At 45.3% G+C, this 21,399-nt stretch overlaps 1 long non-coding RNA gene across 1 annotated transcript; it reads left to right on the top strand.

Annotated features, from left to right (window-relative positions):
* The first annotated feature begins 14,545 nt into the window (after positions 1 to 14,545).
* LOC114485322 (uncharacterized) lies at positions 14,546 to 19,920 on the top strand. The gene is made up of 3 exons (XR_003678802.1): positions 14,546 to 14,567; positions 16,851 to 16,948; positions 19,902 to 19,920. It is a non-coding gene; the product is annotated as an uncharacterized lncRNA (long non-coding RNA).
* Positions 19,921 to 21,399: the final 1,479 nt, after the last annotated feature.

The following is a 21,399-nucleotide window of genomic DNA, read 5'->3' as shown; positions in this document are numbered from 1 at the left end:
GCATCTAGGTGAGCCACGCACTGGGATTAGAAACAGAACGAACAAAACCAAAGCCCTCTGCAGTTGTGTCCAGCCATCCAAGGGTTAAGCGGGCGGCTCTGGAGGCGGGAGGGCGCGCGGCCGTTGCCAAAGTCGGAACCTGTTCGGCTGCAGCTCCGGCGCTGCCTTGACTCACGGCCAGGCCTGGCGCAGCCGCCGGCTGTGGAATGTGTGAGCGCCATGTGTCACCGTCCCAGACTGTGGGAAAACGCTGCTCCGCTCACCTCCCAGCAGCTGCCCCGCGTCCGCCGGCCGGCCCAGCCGGTAAACGGGAACCGCCTGCCGCGCAGGCCCCACGGGCACTTCCGAGAGCGCCTGCTGCACCCACCGCTCCACCCGCCTCCGCGGCAGCCTGGCAGGGCCCTCTCCCTGCCCTTTGGATCCCGAACGATCTAACTGCTTTCCGTTTAGTTCGGTTGGCCCTGTTAGACCCAGCAGCCTTCTAAGCGCAGGGCCTGGGAATGAGGGCCGGGAGGGCTATGGTTTGAGATACCACTGGTCCCCCTGAGCACCTTCCTGGTCCCCCGCTTGGGGCCCCGAGGTCATGCTCAGTGATCACAGCTCCGAGTAGGAGGCCCCGCTGTACTTGCTTCCCCCAAATCAGAAACAGATTCCTCCAGGGCCAGGCAGGGGATCTTCACCTCCCTGCAGGGTCACACCCCTAGTCTCCGGTGCAACCACGATGACAGCCCAGTGCCTGGTGTGAGTGGGAGCCACGCGGTGCTCAGAAATCCCCCAGGCCGAGGCCTTCTAAGTGCAGCCGTGCTGGGGGACTTATCCAAGATCACCCTATCCAAGTGGTAGCAGAACCACTTCTAGAATCCAAGTCCAGTGCCCCTTCTGCCACAACCCCAGCACTCCCCTCCTGGGCATCATGCCCTTCTCAGCAACTTAGTGCCCTGATTTGAGTCCCTGCCTTAATTAGAGAAGTTGAGAGTGGGGCATAAGGGGATGGGGGTAAACCATGTGTGCAGAGGCTTTGCAGCTTTGCCCAAAGTCAGCCTTATGCTGCCAGAGGTCCTACTCCAGTCACTTCACCCTGTCTTCCTGGGGGTGTACCAGCCACAGCCTTGGGCCCTGGTTAGTGAAACCTCCATTGCATCCCAGCGTTCCACCAGCATCTTTCCGTTTTTGCACCTGGCTCCTGCTTGTCCTTCAATGTCTGGGCCTGAGGTCAGGGTGCAGCTCGTCCCTCCCCTGAAGTCCTGAAACACTTGACTCCTGTCCCTTCTTACGGCCACCTACAGTTCATGATCTACATGCCCTCTCTTTTCTTCCACAATTTCTTAAGGACAGGGTCTATGTTGCCTTCCTTTCTATATCCCCAACAAGGAATAGTTTGGAAGTTCTGCTTAGTGGTATCTGCTCTGTTTGTTGGCTGGATGAACTAGAGCATGAATGCTTTTCCAATGCAATCTATCACTGGCTCACCATTTCACTTACCAGATGTGTGACCTGGGCGAGTTACTTAACTCACCTCGTTGTTTTTTTTTTTTTTGCAGTACGCGGGCCTCTCACTGTTTGTGGCCTCTCCCGTTGCGGAGCACAGGCTCCGGACGCGCAGGCTCAGCGGCCATGGCTCACGGGCCCAGCCGCTCCGTGGCATGTGGGATCTTCCCAGACCGGGGCACGAACCGGTGTCCCCTGCATCGGCAAGCGGACTCTCAACAACTGCGCCACCAGGGAAGCCCTTAACTCACCTCTTTAAGTCTCAGTTTTCTCACCTGTAAAATGGAGATAAGTTCAACTGGTCTTGGGTCTGAAGTGACTTGTGTAGTGGCTGGCACACAGCAGGTGCTCAATTAAATATATATATATGTGTATATATATATATATATACATACATACATATATGAAACTGCTAAAATATTCAGTACATGAATGCTTATCAGCGTATGCATAGAATATGCAAATACTAAGTGACAAGTATTTTCAGTAACTGTTTCAATACGGCACATCTATCTCTTTGTTAGCTAGCCTGGTGGTTGGGTAAGCTCCTTGTTATATCAGTGTGGGTCATCTTTTGTGTGTTTTCCCCTTCCCAGTGTCCTTCTGGGGGCTGTGGTGACAGAGCCAAGACTGGACATAGAGAAGCAGAGATGTCTGGGTGTGGGTAAGTGTGTGCTTCGAAAGGTGCCCCACAGCCATACCAGACAGACTCCTGTCTTCTCAGGACCACTTTTCTTCTGCTATCAGGGCATGACTTTTAACCAGCTAAGTATGTCTGGAGCAGCTGCAGTGTGCAATGCTTTGTGCTGGGCTTATGGATGATACAGATCCTCATGTTCCTACCTGCAAAGAGATTCTCTCTTTATTGGAGGAGCAAAAGGGGCACACATGGGGGAAATTATTGAGTCAGCAAAATAGTGTCACTAATTTAGTGCTATCATGTGAGGGGCTGGTGACAAGTGACACAGGTTTCTAAGCAAGGAGAGAGCAGTGATGACGGTGGGTGTATTCATCTACTTGGGCTGCCGTAAAAGAATACCATAGACTAGGGAGCTTAAACAAGAAACATTTATTTTCTCACAGTTCTGGAGGCTGGGAAGTCCAAGATCAAGGTGCTGGCCAATTTGGTTTTTGGTGAGGCTCTCTTCCTGGCTTACATATGGCTACCTTCTCACATGTCCTCACATGGCCTGGGTGGGGCAGGGCTGGCGGTGGTGGGGAGTCTTGTCTTATAAGGACACTTATGCTATTGGATTAGGGCCCTACCTTTATGGCTGCATTTAACCTTAACTACTTCCTTAAAGGCCGTGTCTCCAAATACAGTTCACATGAGGGGAGTTAGGGTGTCAACATATGAATCTGGTAGCGGGGCACGATTCAGTCCATAGCAGTGGGGAAAGGGTGTGACTCAGTCTAGAAAGAAACCTCCTTGGCTAGGTGGGTGGAGGGCCTGCCTGGTGAAGGGAACAGCTTGGGCAGAAGTGCAGAGACAGGTGCGAGCAGGCCGTGAGGAACCTGGCAGGGCTGGTACCAAAAGTGTGTGCTGGGTGGGAAATAGGTTTGAGAAACTGGGGGTATGGCCAGATTATAGAAGGTTTTGAATGCTGGGTGTTTGGAGGGTTTTTTAATGCTGAGTTTGTGCTTATTGTGTCTGGAAATAGGAGCTGAAGAAGGTTTGGGAGTGGAGGAAGAAACGCTGGTTAAATGACAGGGCAACAATAAGGCTTTGAAAATGCTTCTCATGGGCACCAGATCTAGGAAACCTAATCCTAGTCTTCAGATGAGTGCGCTGAGGCTAAGAAAGGTCAAGTGACCAGATTAAGGCCAACAGCGGGTTAGTGGGACGCCAGGATCAGCTATGGCACTTGGCTGGCTCCACGGTGGACCCATCTTCCATTGTGTGCCTTGGCCCCTGGGTACCAGGTGGGGAGAGGGACTCAAGGAAGTTCCATGTGAGAATTCCCTGGCGGTCCAGCGGTTAGGACTCCGAGCTTCCTCTGCTGTGGGCCCGGGTTTGATCCCTGGTCGGTAACTAAGATCCCGTGGCCAAAAAAAAAAAAAGGAAGGTCCACTTACTGGGCTTGTGACAAGTGGATTAGAGGGAGTTGAGAGCCAAAAGCAGCTGGAACCCCCAGCAATGATCTAGATGAGATTCCCTCCACCTCCTATCCCCCCGACCTGGCTGGGGCAAGATCAGCCTACGTGAAACTGTTAGGGAGCAGTGGAGAATGGATTTGAATGGAGTTCTGAGGACTGAGGAGGATTTGGAATGGATGCGCAGGCGGAAAGGAGGGCATTTTATATCTGTTGGATATGTTGGTTGCTATTATTCTTGCTATTTAAGATGGTACTCTGAACCATACATTTAAGTTAATGCTTTAAACAGTAACACACCAGATTTAACCAAAATCCAAACAATATGACAGTACAGACAGAAAGGCAGAAACATCTGGGAGATATTAAGTGCCTGTGAGCAGTGGTTTTTCTAAGTCGAAATCCATGGGGCTGACTTACAGGAAAACTAACCATTCTGTAGATGAAGAAACTGAGGCTCAGAAAGAATAAAAGCTGCCTACAGCCACACAGATAGTAAGTGGCAGAGCTGGTTGACCCCAGAGCCATCTGGATTCAATGTGTGTCCTCTTTCCACCCCCATGATGCTGACACTGGGCCTGTTTGACACTTGGATATCAGGTATCCATCTGGTAACTTTATTTTCCAAACCCCAAATAGGGACACATGGTCAGACAAGTGCGAAGGCGCTTATGGGGACAAGAGGCTAGAATGTTTTAAATTAGGACCATCCGGGCAAATCCAGGACATCTGGTCATCATAGATATCTAGGGGCTGCCCACACCCTTGGCACGAGGCTGGCTGTTGCCATTTAATACTCTTCCCCATCCTGAACGCCCAAGGTCTATTTTTCAGTTGGAGCATGTGCCACAGACAAGTGAGAGACTTTTAAAAAGATCAAACAGCTGGAGAGAGATTGCAGTGGACATTCTTTTTAGGGCAGCCTGAGAAGGGGGAAGAGCAGGGGAGGGCAGGGAGGTGGCAGAGGGTCAGAAGAATAACCCACAGCCTCCAGATCCTAGGAGGTGCCAGGCTCTGTGAGCGGAGGGCAGACTGAGGTTGGAGGGCTCTTCACCTGTCTCAGGAATGTGGCTACCCTCCTCTCCTCTCCCTTCCTCTTTTCCCATCTCTTCCACTTGCTCTTACCTCCTTTTGAACGTCAACCGCTCCCTTCCTGCCTTCCTCCCACTCCGCTGGGAGAAGGATGTGCAGCTGTGCCTGGCACCCCTCTGGGAGGGGGCGTCGGCTTCTGGGGAGGGGAGATGGCTTTCTAGCTGACTTACTAGCTAGTGGTGTGATGGCATCAAAACCTCTTCTGTGAAATGGGCCCAAAGGCACAGGTTACTGTAGAATTCTGTGGAGTCCTATGTGAAACTGTTCTGGAAACTGTAAAGAATTGGACACATGTGGTGCTCAGTTTTGTATTCTGTGGGTGTTGGGGTCAATGTCATGTTGATATTGTTAGGATCAAATAGCAATCTTAGAAGCATTCATCTGGAGAGGCGTGTGTTTGATGTTGTGTGTCTGACTCATTAAGAAAGAAGAAGTGAGGTGGGAGGGGTGTGTGTGTGTGTGTGTGTGTGTGTGTGTGTGTGTGTGTGTATGGAGAGAGAGAGAGAGAGAGATTTGGCATTCGCTAGAAATCACATAATCATAGAGTATTAGAGACAGGCCTCAAAGAATATGTAACCTATCCTCTTCACTTTATACATGGGGACACTACAGTCCAGACAAAAAAGTTAATTTTCCAAGGTCAATAGCTAGTCAGTGGTCACAGTGGATATCATCCAGGTCTCCCGGTCCAAGTATAAGTCTTCCCCTGTGAGGCCGTGTTCAGCCATATCAGGCAAACGGCCCTCTTTTGGAGAACGGGGAGGCGGACAGGAGAGGAGATGTGATCTCTAGTGTCCGGGCCTCACAGACTAACTGGAAAGGCCATGCCCCAAGCAGAGAACAGCTCCAAACTGTGCTGGCTAGGGTGGGAGATCCAGGGATACAGCCCAGGGGCCTATGAGAATTTAGATACAGTCACAGCCATCTAGGCCAGATGGTTAGGGAGGACTTGGGGGACAGTTGGAATGATGTAGCATTGCCTTCAGTGATACTTTGGGCTCCAACTCTTGTCTAGAGGTGGCGAGTTAGGCTTTTAACCAGCACCTCTATTTTGAATTCACATGTGCCTGTACTTCGCTTTCCCTGCAAAGCCCATTAACTTACAAACTGATGGCTCCTAAAACCTCTCTGCAAAGGGTTAAATGTCTGTGACAGAGACAGAGAAGCTCACCAGTTAGTATCTACTTCGCAATCAGCCCAGTGTCTAAAGGAAGGCCACTGACTAAGTGGTTGGCAAAGCTAATTTGTCATTCCGGTGTTTTAACCTATTGTGCTTTAAAAAGCATTATTCTTCCAAAGCATTTCAAAAGTCTATCTAGCTCCTCTTGGGGAGAACCAATTAGCAAGCAGTCTTTACTTGCCAGTGCAACAAGTTCTCATTAAAGTTACTCACCTTGTTTTCTTTTTTATCTGGAAACATCATTGGGAACCTCTGGAAGATAGTGATCTCTGCCCACTCCATTGCACCTCCCATGAATTCTTGCCCAGGGTGGGCTCTAAGGGAACTTTTGTTGGATTGACCTGAAGATCAAAATAGGTGGCATGTCCAAGTTACTCCCAACCCTCTTGAACCCCAAGCCTCGAGTTGGTCACAACTCGAGTTATCACCTGTGAAACTGTGGTTATCCTAATACCTCACGTGAATTTCCACCATAAGCAATGTCACCTGATGGCGGGCATCTTGAGGAAGAAGACTGTGTCTTAGTCATCTTGGTATCTTTATGCTTAGCCCAGTGCCTGATACATAGTAAGTGCTCAATAAATGTTTATTGGCTTAAACAGAAACAAAACACACTTTTATTAGGCTACTTCTGTCCCCAAACTCAGACTATATATCATTGCAGGTAAAAGAGATTTTAAAAATCATTTCCTGCTTTGGAAATTGTACTATTGGCTTCTTTTCTCAAGGTCAGCATTTCTGATCTGATTCCTGTAGTTCACACAAGAAATGATAACTTCCCTGTTTCAAAGTCCCTTTCTCTTACCTAGGCTGATTTTTTCTTTAATTTTAATTTTTTAAAGCACAGACTCATCTTTGATCTATAGAGGACAATGTATCTGTGTTGACAAGATGTTTTTCCCCAGTTTCCTCATTTAAGCAAGCTTTAATCAGTTTGCTCCTTCCTTGTTCTAGTCCTGAAATAATTTTTTTTTTTTTGGACCCAGAGTTTACCACGGTAATTCACATTAGAGATTACTTCTGAGTCTTTCTGGGCTTTTCATCTTCAGATTATTAGGATAAGACCCACCCCCCCCCAACCTCTGTCCATTCTTTGGATTATAACTTTATTTAAAAACATGATCTTGGGCTGCATATTCATTCATGTGAAGATTAACTGATCCAGATGAACTTTACTGGGATGTAAATACTGGAGCTGGAAGGCAAGATCAAAACCATTCCCTGTACAGAAATGTTAATCTTTCTTTTGCAAAGGGGAAGCACAGCACTTTAACATGTAAGGCGATTTCAAGCATTTTTACATTAAGTAGAATCTTGTGTCCTTTTTGTATGGTTGAGATTATTTACAAGTAACAGGTAAAGGCCAGAGGTCCACAGAACCACCCAATCTTCCTGTTTTAATGTCAGTCCCAACAAAGATGTTTCGAGAAATCACTGTTGTGACCACAGTATCAATTAGTATGACCTACTAGTATTTCATCCACTTGAACTATGTCACCAGAGCTTGAATGAAAAAACTATGTTTCTATTTGTGTGTGTGTGTATTTGTGTGTGTGATGTGGTGGTGGAGTGCTGGGTTAATGCAGAATAACAAGAGAAGAGCCTAAGCTTAATAAACAGTCAAACTATAACAGACTTTTCTTATGAAACAAACTCTCTAGATTTCTTCTGTATATCAAGAAATCAGTAAATCCTTCCATAAAGCAAAAGTAAATCTTTTTTGACTTATAAGAATGTTTGGACTTTCCCTGGGTACTTGCCACTGAGTCACTCTTATATGGAGAGCTTTGGAAAGTTTGCCTCCCGCTAACAGATACCAAATTGAGAGACTAATAGCACATAAAATAGCCTGGGGCATTCTGGGATAAAAATGGCTCCAAGCTGACCTCTTATACAGACTTCTATTACTTCTACCCCCTCCAGCTCAGCCCAATCTCTTAGACCAGGTCTCAAATAGGCTGCTTCCAAAGAATGGTATTACCAATACCAAAAGGTATTACCCTTGGGTTAAATAAATATTTTGTGTGATTTCTTTCACCTGGCCAATCAATTATTGGCTCAGATTGACCTAGAACCTTCTGGTTATTGTAACACTCTTCTGTCTCTACCCCTGAAGAAAGAATCATCTATTATCTCAACAGTACACACACACACACACACACACACACACACACTTGTAACACTCTTCTGTCTCTACCCCTGAAGAAAGAATCATCTATTATCTCAACAGTACACACACACACACACACACACACACACACACACAGATACTTTTACAGCATTTTGTAGCTTTGGTGAGATGCCTTAACTTATTTAAGCAAATTACACAAATAAAGTAAAAAAGCTCACATCTGTTTTGAGATCGACTCTGGTAGCACTCGTGTTATTGGATATTATAAAAAGGAATTCCAGTTACAGCAACTACATTTATAAAAGCACAACTGGGGTGGGTGAAATTGGAGTAGTTCACTAGGTTATATCAATATTCAATCCTGGCTACACATTCACCTGGGAAGCTTTTGAAACATACCCATACCAGGTCCACATGTCCGACCAATTAAATCAGAATCTCTGGGGGATGTGGCCTGAGCATCTGTATTTTTAAAAGCTCCTCCAGAAGATTCTAATGTTCAGCTAGTGTTGAGAACCACAGAGTCAGGTAAAAGGAATCTGGGAATCAGGAACGCAGTGATTAATATTATGCCATGTCCAATAACAGAGACCGAACTTTTAATTTAGGATAAATCTTCAGGTGTCAGATGCTAGATAGGACTTTAGAGAGAATGTCTCATTGTAGAGAGGAGGAACTGAGGCAGGGAGGCTTGTTGGATGGCAAGATAACATAGGCAACACTCGTTCTAGAAATCAGTACCTTTCACTGAATACTTCTGCCCCTAAAAGTTATATTGGAAATTAAAAGATCAGATACAACTTTTTGTTCCTAGCCATCCATTTACTTCGAAATACTTAAAACACCGGAAATGGTTTATGGTGGTGAAAAGAGCACAGCTTTGCCACTCTCAGACCTCTGAGTGGCATGGACGTAGAGGCCACATCATTTATTAGCTATTGCTTGTCCTCTCTGAAGCTGTTTTCTCACCTGTAAAATAGGCATTAAGAATAAGACAAATGAGGGAATTCCCTGGTGGCACCACGGTTAAGACTCTGCACTCCCATTGCAAGGGGCCCCGGTTCAATCCTTGGTCAGAGAACTAGATCCCACATGCATGCTGCAACTAAGAGTTTGCATGCCACAACTAAGGAGCCCACTGGCCACAACTAAGGAACCCACCAGCTGCAACTAAGACCCGGTGCAATGAAATAAAAAAAGATAAATATTTTAAAAAGAAGAGCTTTTTTTTTTTTTTTAAAAAAAAGAATAACACAAATGAGATAAGTCAAACATGTAGGATGTGCCATAATATACGCTCAGTAAATTAAATAGTAATTATAATCACAGCAAGATCCTTTTTGACCCATCTCCTAGAGAAATGGAAATAAAAACAAAAATAAACAAATGGGACCTAATGAAACTTAAAAGCTTTTGCACAGCAAAGGATACCATAAACAAGACCAAAAGACAACCCTCAGAATGGGAGAAAATATTTGCAAATGAAGCAACTGACAAAGGATTAATATCCAAAATTTATAAGCAACTCTTGCAGCTCAATAACAAAAAAACAAACAACCCAATCCAAAAATGGGCAGAAGAACTAAATAGACATTTCTCCAGAGAAGATATACAGATTGCCAACAAACACATGAAAGAATGCTCAACATCATTAATCATTAGAGAAATGCAAATCAAAACGACAATGAGATATCATCTCACACCGGTCAGATTGGCCATCATCAAAAACTCTAGAAATAATAAATGCTGGAGAGGGTGTGGAGAAAAGGGGACCCTCTTGCACTGCTGGTGGGAATGTAAATTGATACAGCCACTATGGAGAACAGTATGGAGGTTCCTTAAAAAACTACAAATAGAACTATCATACGACCCCGCAATCCCACTACTGGGCATATACCCAGAGAAACCCATAATTCAAAAACAGTCATGTACCAAAATGTTTATTGCAGCTCTATTTACGATAGCCAGGACATGGAAGCAACCTAAGTGTCCATCAACAGATGAATGGCATATAACTTTTAAATTATGAATAAATAGATATTTATTAAAAGGGTTTTTTTGTTTTCTGAGGAGGAGTATAATATCAAGTTGAATTTAAAGGAATGCAGACATCTAGGTGCATTATGGGACTTCTCTTACTCAACCCCAGTTTAAGTTGTTATTTAAAGTAACCAAGCTCTCCTCTAAGACCTAAATAGAAAATAAACAGTTTAGTAAGGAATCAAGAGAAAGGTTTTTCTCTTTTCTCTTGATTACTTTATAACATAGTTGCACAGGAGCAAATGTAGACATTGGACCCTATTATCATTAGGGTAGGTGACTCAATTTAAAAATCACTAGTGTTAGGGAGGGTGGGAGGAAGGGAGATGCAAGAGGGAAGAGATATGGGAACATATGTATACGTATAACTGATTCACTTTGTTGTAAAGGAGAAACTAACACACTATTGTAAAACAGTTATACTCCAATAAAGATGTTAAAAAAATTTTTAAAAATAGTAATTATAATTATTAAGAGCATTAAAAAAAACTTGGAATTTATGTAGAAATAACTGCAGAGGGGATAAAAAGATGTCATGGTGTTTCTCTGCATGAAATATCTTAATCTTGCAAAGGTTGTTTTTGGTTTCCATTGATTGAAAACACAAATAAACCTCAACTGAAGCACTTCCTAGGAAGGAATGAATGGATTTCCAATCTGTGTTTTCTTGTTTACGGTGGAAAATATGGCATCCAAGGAAAACACAGGTGGTTAACTGTTCAGTGCCTTCTATTTTTATCATATGCAGAGAGGGCTCTAAGCATACAAATGCAAATATTTTAAGTAACAGAAAATGAAGACTAACTTCTCAAGGTTAAAGGCTTCAGGTTTCCTGTGGCAAATTTAGGTTTCTGTCTTTCAGCCATTTCTTGAAAAAGAGCTCCAGATCCCATACAGACTGAATTCCAAACCAATTATCAACAACAACAAAATCTCACAATTGGCATTTTCAAAGAACCATTTCTTTTCCTTTAGGGTCTTTTTGTTTTGTTTTGCATCCTTTTTGTTTTGCAAATAGAGTATCTACGTCGGGAGAGGCAAGCCACCTCGGCAGGTTGTGTGTCTGTGAAACGAAGATGGGAACCGAGACTCGGCAGGTCCCCGGAGAAGCTGGCCTCCCCCGCGTCCCCAGCCCCCGGCCGGGCTTGTGCGGACGTGTCTCGGGCGTGACCTCTGAGCAGCTGCGCCACCGGCTCAGCCTCGCGGCGGGAGAAACCCGAGCTCCTAACAAAACAGTTCCATCTTTGGCAAGTCCTCTGGTATTTAAGGCGCTGCCGGTGGGGAGAGAGGCCGCGTGCCTGAGAGGCTCTGGGAACTCGCAGGCTTTCGCCTCCCTGGTGTTACGTTTCTGAAGGCTCTGAGCATCTGCGGTGGAGCCTGCGGTGGAGGGCCGGGCGGGGGCGGGGGCGAACCCAGCCACGGGATCTTCCTGTGGCCCGAGGGAGTCTGGTTCACCGTCCTCCCTGGGGTGGGTCTCAGGACTTTCTTTTTCTTTTTCTTCTTTTCTGCAGATACTATGTGGTCAACGGAGGCTGAGAAGATTTAAACCCTTACAAGAAGAAATCTCCTTTCTAATATCATCGTCCCTCCCCCCAAGCTGATTCAAGTTGTCACTTTAGGAGCTGCCTCCACCTGCCTGAAGTACTGGAATGCAAAGTTGAAACTGACAAAAAATTAATGCATTCTTTCAGGGGAAGACGTTTTGTGGCCCCATAATAGTAGTTAACAGTTATTGAGTGCTTACTCTGTGCTAAGCACTTTAATGCAGTAATTCATTCAATCCTCACAACAATCCTATGAATCCTATGAAGTAGAAATTCTTATTATACCTGTTTTATAGGCAACGAAATGGGCACAGAGAGGTTCAGTAACTTGCTCAGGGTCACACAGCTAGTAAATGGTAGGGCTGGGATTGAAACTTAGGCAGTCTTGCTCCAGAGCCTGTGCTTGTAACTACCGTGCTCACCAGATGAAAGATGCTGTGTTCTAGAATTCCTCTTCTAGCATGCCGGATCTCAACAAGGTGGAGAAACAAGCTCTGGGAAGTTTAGAAATCAGATGTGACAAAGTCAGGCTTTCTGAAATATCCTGACTTAGTCAGAAAGAGCTGGGGCCTGTGGGGGAGGTGTATACAGCCCTCACCAGGAATTGTGTACGTTCTGTTGGTTTTGGACATGTTGGTGGTGTGTTAACACTCACCCTGCCATTCTTGGGAAGGGTTCCCTGGTGTTTCGACTTATGGGAAAGGGATAGGACAGGCAGTGACAAGAGGTTAGGATTGTAGTCAGTCGGCTACAAGTATTGGTGTGAAAAAAGGAGGGGTATAAGAGCGACATGCTGCCTGGCAGCCCAGCCAGGACCTTACCTGAGAGTCAGGGGAAGGGCCTGATCTCACCTTCACTGCTCCAGGAAGTGTTCCGGGCCCTTGGAGGCCCCCTCCTCTGAAGCCGGGGTCTGGCAGGGCACTTTATTGATGGACAGAAGTTGTCAAGGAGTCAGAATTTGTTTCCCCATCGAGGACATCCCCTTCCTGGTATGCACGTATAAGGAGTGGAATGAGGCATTAGAGGATGCTTTTGAGGAGAGGGCAGTGAAAAAGCCAAGGTTCTAGGATGGATTGGGGGCTCATTTCTCTGCAGTGTGGAAGACCTAGAAGCATTGTTTCCCTCACACACACAATACAGGAAGTTCACTTCCCACTGGTCTGAATGTCTCTCTAGATTAATCCTTACTCACAGATTCCACTACTTTTGTGGTAATGGTCTCTACAGTGCCATTTTATACCAGTGAAAGTACACACACATATACCTTCAGTTAGGCAGGAAAAGTCTTTCCCTATGGCCCCCTCTCCGGGTACCAGAGTGTGAGGGTCCTGGCACACAGCAGGAGTACAGAAAGTGCCACCCCTTACCCACCTTTATAGGACAGTGATTAGGGCACAGAGCAGCCGTGGGTCTGTACCTGAGTCACCTGGACTGTATCTGGGTGTCACCAGGCCAAACCTCAGAGTTAAGTATTCCTTTAGATGGGTAAACGGTGCGGTGGGACACGCATACCTTTTGTGGGTTCCTTTATGGCTGTGCCACTTACTTGCTCTGTGATCTTGGGCAAGTTACGTAACTTGTCCGTGCTTTGGTTTTGTTGTCAGCAAAATGGTGCTAATACTAATAGTCATCTCAGAGGGTTGTTGTGAGGATTAAAATGGGCTAATAAATGTAAGATGCCTGGCACATGGTAAGTTGCTTAATAAATATTAGCTTCTGCTTTTGCTACTATTACAGCTATTATTATTAGGCCACTCTAGGCAGCTTACTTTACCCCTCTGAATCTTATTGTTCTCATATGTAAGATGGGTGTAATACTATCTGTTTTATAGGATTGTTGTGATAATTAGTGTTAATTACTGTTATGAAGTGTGCCATTTATTTGTTTGCTTTAGCCTAGTTTATGTCCCAGGCGACGACTTTATTTTCGGATATGAGGAGGTTTCCTGTAAGAGCTTCAAAATACTGACCGGAGCCAGCGAGGGTGCTCGGACACTGCATAACCTCAGCCACATCCCCTTCCCCAGCTGTAAAATGGTGTAAAATCACCACCCCTAGGAATCTCAAGGACCTTAGGAGGAAAAAAGTAGACAATAATATACAAAGAAGCATTTTGAGCTCCTCTGAAGAGAAACGCACATAAATGGAAGGTGGGATTATAAGGTGGAGTAATCACTGGTTTCTCTCCCCCTCTTTTTTATTTACTTAGAAGAAAACTAGTAATTAGGAAGCATGGCCTTGTTAAAGCCGTGGCCTGGGAAATTGTTCTCTTGGCACCTAATCAGGACTTGTGACACGGCAAGTTTTTGCAAAATGTGGGCAGCGGGGGACCTCCCCCCAGGCCCAGCGATAGGGCTGCAGATCGTGAGGAATGTGCTGTCTGAGGGCCGTGGCCTGTGGGGGCTGACACAGAGTAGGCCAGGGGAGCCTCCCTGGTCTCCTGTTCCCTGAGGAAGTCTCCCCGCAGGTCAGCAAGAAGGCTCCACCCAGCTCAGGAGCCTTAATCCCTGGAGCCTGAAGTCACCCTTCTGTGCCTGTTTCAGCTTGCTGCTGTCCCGGATCCAAGCTTTTCCACCCTTGCGCCCTCTTGGCACCACTGGGGTGACCGCAGGGCTCTGAAAGCTCCTCCCATCTGGGCTTTTTGCTCTAATTCGGTACCGAGAGGAAGAACTCTGCCTGCTCTCCTTAAGATGGGCCAGATCGGAGTAGGTGCTTGAGGCCTCCGCTTGCCCCCTCACTGTGCCTGGCTTCCTGCAGCTGCCTCCAGCTGGGAAGACTCCCTCCTCTCCGTGAGTCCCAGTCTGCCCGTTGTTCTTCTGCATCCTGCTAAGGGACTGCCTCTGCCAGGAGGCCTCCCCCAGGCTTCCTGGGTGCCATTACCCTCTTCTTCCTCTTCTAGACTCTATTCGATATAGGGTGGTTTTCGTGTTAGTCCTTGACTTATCTCACCTTTGCCTCTGAGCTGCTGGAAAGAAGGGAAGGGACAGAAATTGGAGAGGTAAAGTATAGCCAGCCAGGTGCCACGGCCAGAATTATGCACAGAATTGACTGAGTTGATTTCCCCTCACTGCATTGGCAAAGCAAGCAGACAGTTTTCTGCGAAACACTGGGATGAGCAAGTCTTTTAAAAATTATGAATGATTTTAAATATACAGAAAATATTATAGTAGGCACACATGTGTCCACCACGCAGGTTACCAGAGAATAATATTTTACCTTAAATTTTGCCTTAAATATCTCCTTTTCTTATTTTTTTTAAATAAAACTTTTAGACATGGAAGCAACCTAAGTGTCATCAACACATGAATGGATAAAGAAAATGTGGTATGTATATATACAATGGACTATTACTCAGCCATAAAAAAGAACGAAATATTGCCATTCGCAGTAACATGGATGGACCTAGAGATTACCATACTAAGTGAAGTAAGTCAGACACAGAAAGACAAATATTATATGATATCACTTTTATGTGGAATCTGAAAAATAGTACAAATGAACTTACAGAACAGAAACAGACTCACAGACAAAGAAAACAAACTTATAGTTACCAAATGAGAAGGGGTGGGGGAGGGATAAATTGGGAGTGTAGGATTAACAGGTGCACACTACTATATATAAAATAGATAAACAACAAGGATTTACTGTATAGCACAGGGAACTATATGCAGAATCTTGTAATCAACTATGATGGAAAATAATTTTAAGAAGGAATATAGATACATACATATATATATGTATAACCAAATCACTTTGCTGTACACAGAAACTAACACAATATTGTAAATCAATTACCCTTCAATTAAAATACAAAGTCAAAAAAGAAATGAAATTTTAGGTACAGCTAAGGCTCTCCATCTCCACTGGGGTCCCATTTTCCGCTCCCTGCTTGGGGTCACCACTTCCCTTTCTCCTTCCATCAGGGGCCCTTTACCAGCATGCATGGATGGGATTTAGGAGATTGGTAAACTGCTGAACTGTATGTGAAATTGTATACGCACATCTTTTTCACACATATCACAGCTATTCAGGAAATCCTCTGGACCCAGTCTCGTGGTCTCCACTGCTACCACTGGTGCACAAGCACCATTATCTGTACTGGGACCAAGTGCCCCCTACGACAGTCACTGACATTGTAGAGTCTCAGCCGAATCCTGTTACCCCTTTGCTCAAATCACACTAATGGCTCCTGATTTAACTCAGAGTGAAAACCAAAGTACTTGCAGCGCACAAGGCCCTATGTGATATACGTCCCCCTGCCTTTCTGACCTTGTCTCCCACCAAGGCTGCCTCCCTCTCCCTCTCTCCAGTCCAGCCGCACTGCTCTTCTCACTTTTCCTCACACACACCAGCCTGGCCGTGCCCGGGGGCTGATCCCTCTGTGGCTACTACACTCTTTCTCCAGGTACCCACATGGTGAAACCTCTCACTTTCTTCCGTTCTTTGCTAGCATTTCACTTCTCAATGAGGACAACCTGGCATAAGCTATGTAAAAATATAAGCACAGTGGTTAAGAATCCGCCTGCCAATGCAGGGGACACGGGTTCGAGCCCCAGTCCGGGAAGATTCCACGTGCCGCGGAGCAACTAAGCCCGTGCGCCACAATTACTGAGCCTGCGCTCTAGAGCCCGTGTGCCGCAACTACTGAGCCCACGTGCCGCAACTACTGAAGTCCGCGCGCCTAGAGCCCGTGCTCCGCGACAAGAGGAGCCACCGCGATGAGAAGCCCGCGCACCGCAACGAAGAGTAGCCCCTGCTCACCGAAACTAGAGAAAGCCCACGCAGCAACGAAGACCCAATGCAGACAAAAATTTAAAAAAAAAATTTTTTTTAAACTGCATTCCCACCAATCTCTCTCTTACTCTGCTTGAATTTTTCTTTTTCCGTAGCACCTAATTTCTAGCAAATTGTATGTTTGCTTATTTATTACATGTATTATTTCTTGCCTATCTCGTCTTGCTAGAATGTAAGCTCCAGGAGAGTAGGAATTTTTGTCTATTTTTTTTTTTTTCACTTATGTTTCTTTGGTCCCTGCAGTAGTACCCGGCACATAGGTGCTCCATAAATATTTGTTGAATGATTAAATAAATAACTGAAAATGAGCATTTCTTGCTGGAAAGTCCAGAATTTTTCAACAGATTTTCAAAAGTGTCTGTGACACAAAAAAGGATAGGAGCCACTGACAGAGTAAATCATCAAAAAGTTTGCTGGAAATTTTTTGCTTGCCAGGTAGCCTGTCTAATGGAGCAGAAGGTCATGAGAGGTTTTTCTCTTTCTCCAGCTTGTGTTTCCCTGGAGGGCTACTGCTAGCAGCTGCTGGGAACTCCTTCCCCAGGACTGGCAGTGAGGCTCCCTGGATGCAGCCCTGGCCTGACTGAGGTAGGGAGCCAGTGGGGCACTAATGGAGAGTGTGGGCAGGAAATCTGGCAGTGGGCCAGCTCCAGCAAAGCTGTAATTTTCTTTACTCCTGTGTCTGGGGGCAGAGGCCAAATGTAGCCACAGCCTCCTGAGCTTCCTTTGGGGAGCTAGGCAAGATGCCCAGACCAACAGGAGTTGCTTCCTGCCTTCCAGGCTCCAAGCCTAGGCAAGCAACTAGACCAGGAAATCTCGTAGGAGCCCCAACCAGGGAGCCCAGACATTGACATGTGATGCAGAGAAAGATAATAGGGGAGTGGGGGGAACCTGGAAAGCAAAAATGTACCAAAGGCCATCTGGAGGTGATAGTGGGAGTGAATTGGAGGTGAGTCAGCCAGCTCTCAGGCAAGTTAAAAGACAAGTGGGTAATTGTGGGTGCAGTCGGCAGGTCACACACAGAAAATGAGGAACAAGTGGTTAATTGGGCCCACAAGCCCAGGATCCTGCCTGTAATTAGCAAATTGCAGGGCTTTGATATTTGCTTTGGTAACAACTTGTATAGTCGATTGCAGGGAGGAAAACTGCTCCCCCAGCCTGGGAGGTGACCCCCTGTCTGTGCTCTCTGAACTGTTTTCTCACAAACACTTGCAGGCAGCATACACATGAATATACCCCCAGCATTGGGAGGGAGGGGGTTTACACCTTTCTGCAGGCTGACAGCAGCCTGTGACACTTTCTTTTTTCCCCTTTACCTCTTGCTTAAATTTTTGTCAGCTCAGGGCTGAGGCTGAGGTCTGGCTCCCTGGTGTGTGTTCCCACTGTTGGCACACTGATTCTTAAGTTCCCTGAAGCCACATCCCCCAATGCAGAGCTCCTCTAACCAGAGATATGACCTAGGAATGGCCTTGGGGAATTCCCATGCAAGTGCCATAGTAGGGGAGGGGAAAGACAAGGAATTCTGTTGCACTGTTGTTGAAATTTTGTCCATGAGGATGGCCTATGCCGGTTCCTGATCAGAGATGGCCCTCCTAGACTTCAGATCTGTGTTTACCTCTGCAAGTTTCTGTGAAGTTCTAACTAAAGTGAAGAACAGAAGTATAGGAAAATTGCATTGGGACTGTCGTGGCAAAACCTTATCAGTTGCCGCAGAGGCAGAGAGACTGGTGAGCACAGGTGATGGAGCACTATGAGAAAGTATCAGGAGACCTGGGTTTGAATTTGGACTCACTACTGACTCTGTTGGATTTTGTCCAGTTACTTAAAATACTTGTATATCATCTCTGTCATTTATTGGCCAGTTTTTATCGACTGATTTTCCCCTTGGTTATGGGTGAAACATTTTCCTGATTCTTTATATGTCCAGTGATTTTTTATTAGACGGTAGACATTGCGAAGCCACATGGTTAAGTATTTGGACTTCGCTGCCTTCTTTTAAAGAGTGTTAGACTTTGTTTTGGCTGGAAGTTCATTTACTCATGAAATAGTTTGATCCCTTTGAGTCCTGTCTTTGAGCTTTGCTATGCAGGGTCCAGAGTGACCTTCACTCCAGGAATAGTTCAGCCACTTTACTCAAGTGTGCCTCCACTGAGCTCTCCATTTATTGCCCCAGGGGATCACCAAGGACTCTCCACTTTGGTTGGTGCACAACCATTTCCGCATTTGTGAGAACTCTGGGGTGTTCAACTTAGTACGCTCTGGTCATTTCTTTTGCCTGGTCTTGTGGAGTTTCATTTTATACACACATGTACTAATTCTCAACAGACTCAAGAGGATATCTCAGCAGACTTATGGTGTTCTTTTTCTGTGTTATCTCCCCTCTCTTCTGGAATTGTGATCTTCAACTCCTAGCCACCTCAGCTTCCCCGATCTCTGGTCTCTGTCTCCTCTGCTTAGCAAAGCTTCCAGACTGTGCTTGTGATTTCCAGATGGGAATTGCCTCCAAGCATAAACAGGGTTGTTTTAAGGCTCACCTCATTGATCCCTTCTCTCAGGGATCACAGTTTTGCACTGCCTATTTCTCAATGTCTTAAAGCAGTTGTAATTCTATCAAGCCTAGGGGTTGATGTCTTCTTGAGTTAATAAAACATCAGTTTCCCCAAGTGTAATAACATAGCATAATAATATTTTCTTCAAAAGTTAGTTATAATAACTGAAATACATAATGATCTGAAATAATATAAAATGATGTAATAAGCAACAAAACAAGAACAGTTAATAAACACTAGTTCTAGTTTTACTTTCCGTTGACACCAATAGTATGAATGGATTTAGCATTTTCATGAAACTGTAGAATTTTAGAGCTGCAGGAGATTTACTTCCGAGACAATGAGTTGGTCCAAATGCCTCATTTTACAGATGAACAGACTGAGGCTTTGTGAGTGGGAAGTGATTTTCCCAAGACCTCATGGCCAGTAAGCAGAAGAATGAGACTGGCACTCAGGTGTCTTGGCTTCCAGTCTGTGAGGTATCCATTCATCCAGCTCACATTTAGTGAATATTTACTAAGTTCAGAACACTAAACTAACTGCCATATTGCCTCTGTATCATGTTCTGGTTTGCAGAAATGTTTAGAAATTGATTTTGGAATATTATAGTAGGTTCAATACATCAGCATATACTTTGGGGCTTCTCAGGAGTGAATCTTACTGGTATTAATTGGAGCAGTCTCCGTTGTCTAAAAGTGCAGAAATGCGAAATGCTTCTCGTATTCAGCTCCCATGGGATATTCCATTATAGTGCTTCAGACATGTGAACACGTCAGGTAAGTACTGTGGTTTTATGGCTCTTTCAGTCATGGTTATAGGGAAACTAAGGATTTACTCTGCATGCCGCCGTGCCAGGGAGTCAATGCAAAGATGGATAATAAAACTTTAAAGAAGGTGATCAGGAAGTTGCAAAATGTGAAAAGAGCTGCGTATAAGGTGTCACGAGGCCTGGGTTCTAGGCCTAGTTTGTTACTTCTCTTCTCTGGACCTAGATTTTCCTGAGAGTAAAATGAGTGCAATAGACTGGATGACCTACAACATCCCCTCCAGCTTGGAGATCTTTACATCTGGAACTCTACGTCGAGCTATCCCTACTGCGATGCATGGTGCAGCTGGGGAGTGGAGGTGGGTGGGGAGCGGAGGTGGGTAGGAGCTGTGTGTGGAAGATGAGGGAAGGCATTCTAAACCCAAGGGGCAACATAAGCCAAGGAGACAAAGCAGGGATATGGCTAACTTGGAATTTGTGATCTGATGCACGCTGGAACGTAGAGAAGAACGTGAAGACCCTTGAGGAAACTTCCCTGCACCTGCATCCCCAGAGGTTTTGTGACCCCCCTATTAAGAAACTCTGCATTAAAAGTTAACAACTGTCACTTGAGTTGTCCATTTAGCATCAGAAATTACAAACACAAATGCAAATAATACAAAGATTAAAATAGTGAGGCAGGATTGAGCAGAAGATATATATATATATATACTTCCCCCTTTAGATTACCACTGAAACAAAGACAGAAAATTTCAAAATATTATATAGAACTCCACTCTTCTCCCAGAACAATGCTCAGAGTTTTATAGACTCTGGTGTGCAAAACAATGGCGAAAGGGGATAATTGTAGGTGAGATGGGAAATGTTGATCAGGAGGAGATCATAGAAAGCCTTGAACATCAGGCTTAAGACTCAGTAATTTATTCTGTAAGTTGTGGGGAATGATTGAAATTTTATGGGCAAAGGCTTATATGATCAGGTCTGTGTTTCAGCTTTCTGATTATAGTGTGGAGGATGGACTGGAGGGGGTTGAGACAGAAGGACTGGCCAGGAGGCTGGCACAATAGCCCAGGTGACAAAGGATGAAGGACAAAAGAATGAGGACCCTGACACAGAGGAAGAACAGTGTTCATGGAAGAACACTGAGGATAAGAACACCTGGAGCCTGCCTGCTGACCGAGGTGGAGGTGAGGGAGGAGCCCACATTGCTTTCAAGTATTCCAGCCCATGGGATGGAGTGAGTGGTGATGTAGAGTCACCTCAGAGCCTGAGCAACAGTAGAAAGGGGGTTGGGAAAAAGACAAATCTGGGTGTTTGTTTGATTCATTCTGAGTTTCTCCCATGGTAAAATAAGGATGAGTGCACCTATTCCTTGGAGTTTTTGTAAGGACTGATGGATTAGTATATATGAAAGTACCTGGGATATGTAAATCCATCCATCCATCTATTGATTAAATCTGTGTAAATATGGAGGGAAATAATTAGTTCAATTAGGACCATATCAAACATTTCAAATTCACTTTGAGTAAAGAGATCATGGCTGAGAAGGTCTCTGTAGGTTTTGGAGCATTCTACTCCCAGACACTAGGCTGGGCCACAGTTCAATGCCAGGAAGTTGTTTTTGGTAACAACAGGTTTCTTTCTTTCCCTTCCTTTCATAACCAACCTCCTACTGCAGTCTATTTCTAGGTCTCTAATTCTAATGTAGTAAACGACAAAAGAAA

The sequence above is a fragment of the Physeter macrocephalus genome, unplaced genomic scaffold (genome assembly GCF_002837175.3).
Source record: "Physeter macrocephalus isolate SW-GA unplaced genomic scaffold, ASM283717v5 random_1456, whole genome shotgun sequence".
Lineage (NCBI taxonomy): Eukaryota > Metazoa > Chordata > Mammalia > Artiodactyla > Physeteridae > Physeter > Physeter macrocephalus.
The sequence above is the reverse complement of the archived record's forward strand: the minus strand, read 5'-3'. Positions and strand labels throughout refer to the sequence as shown.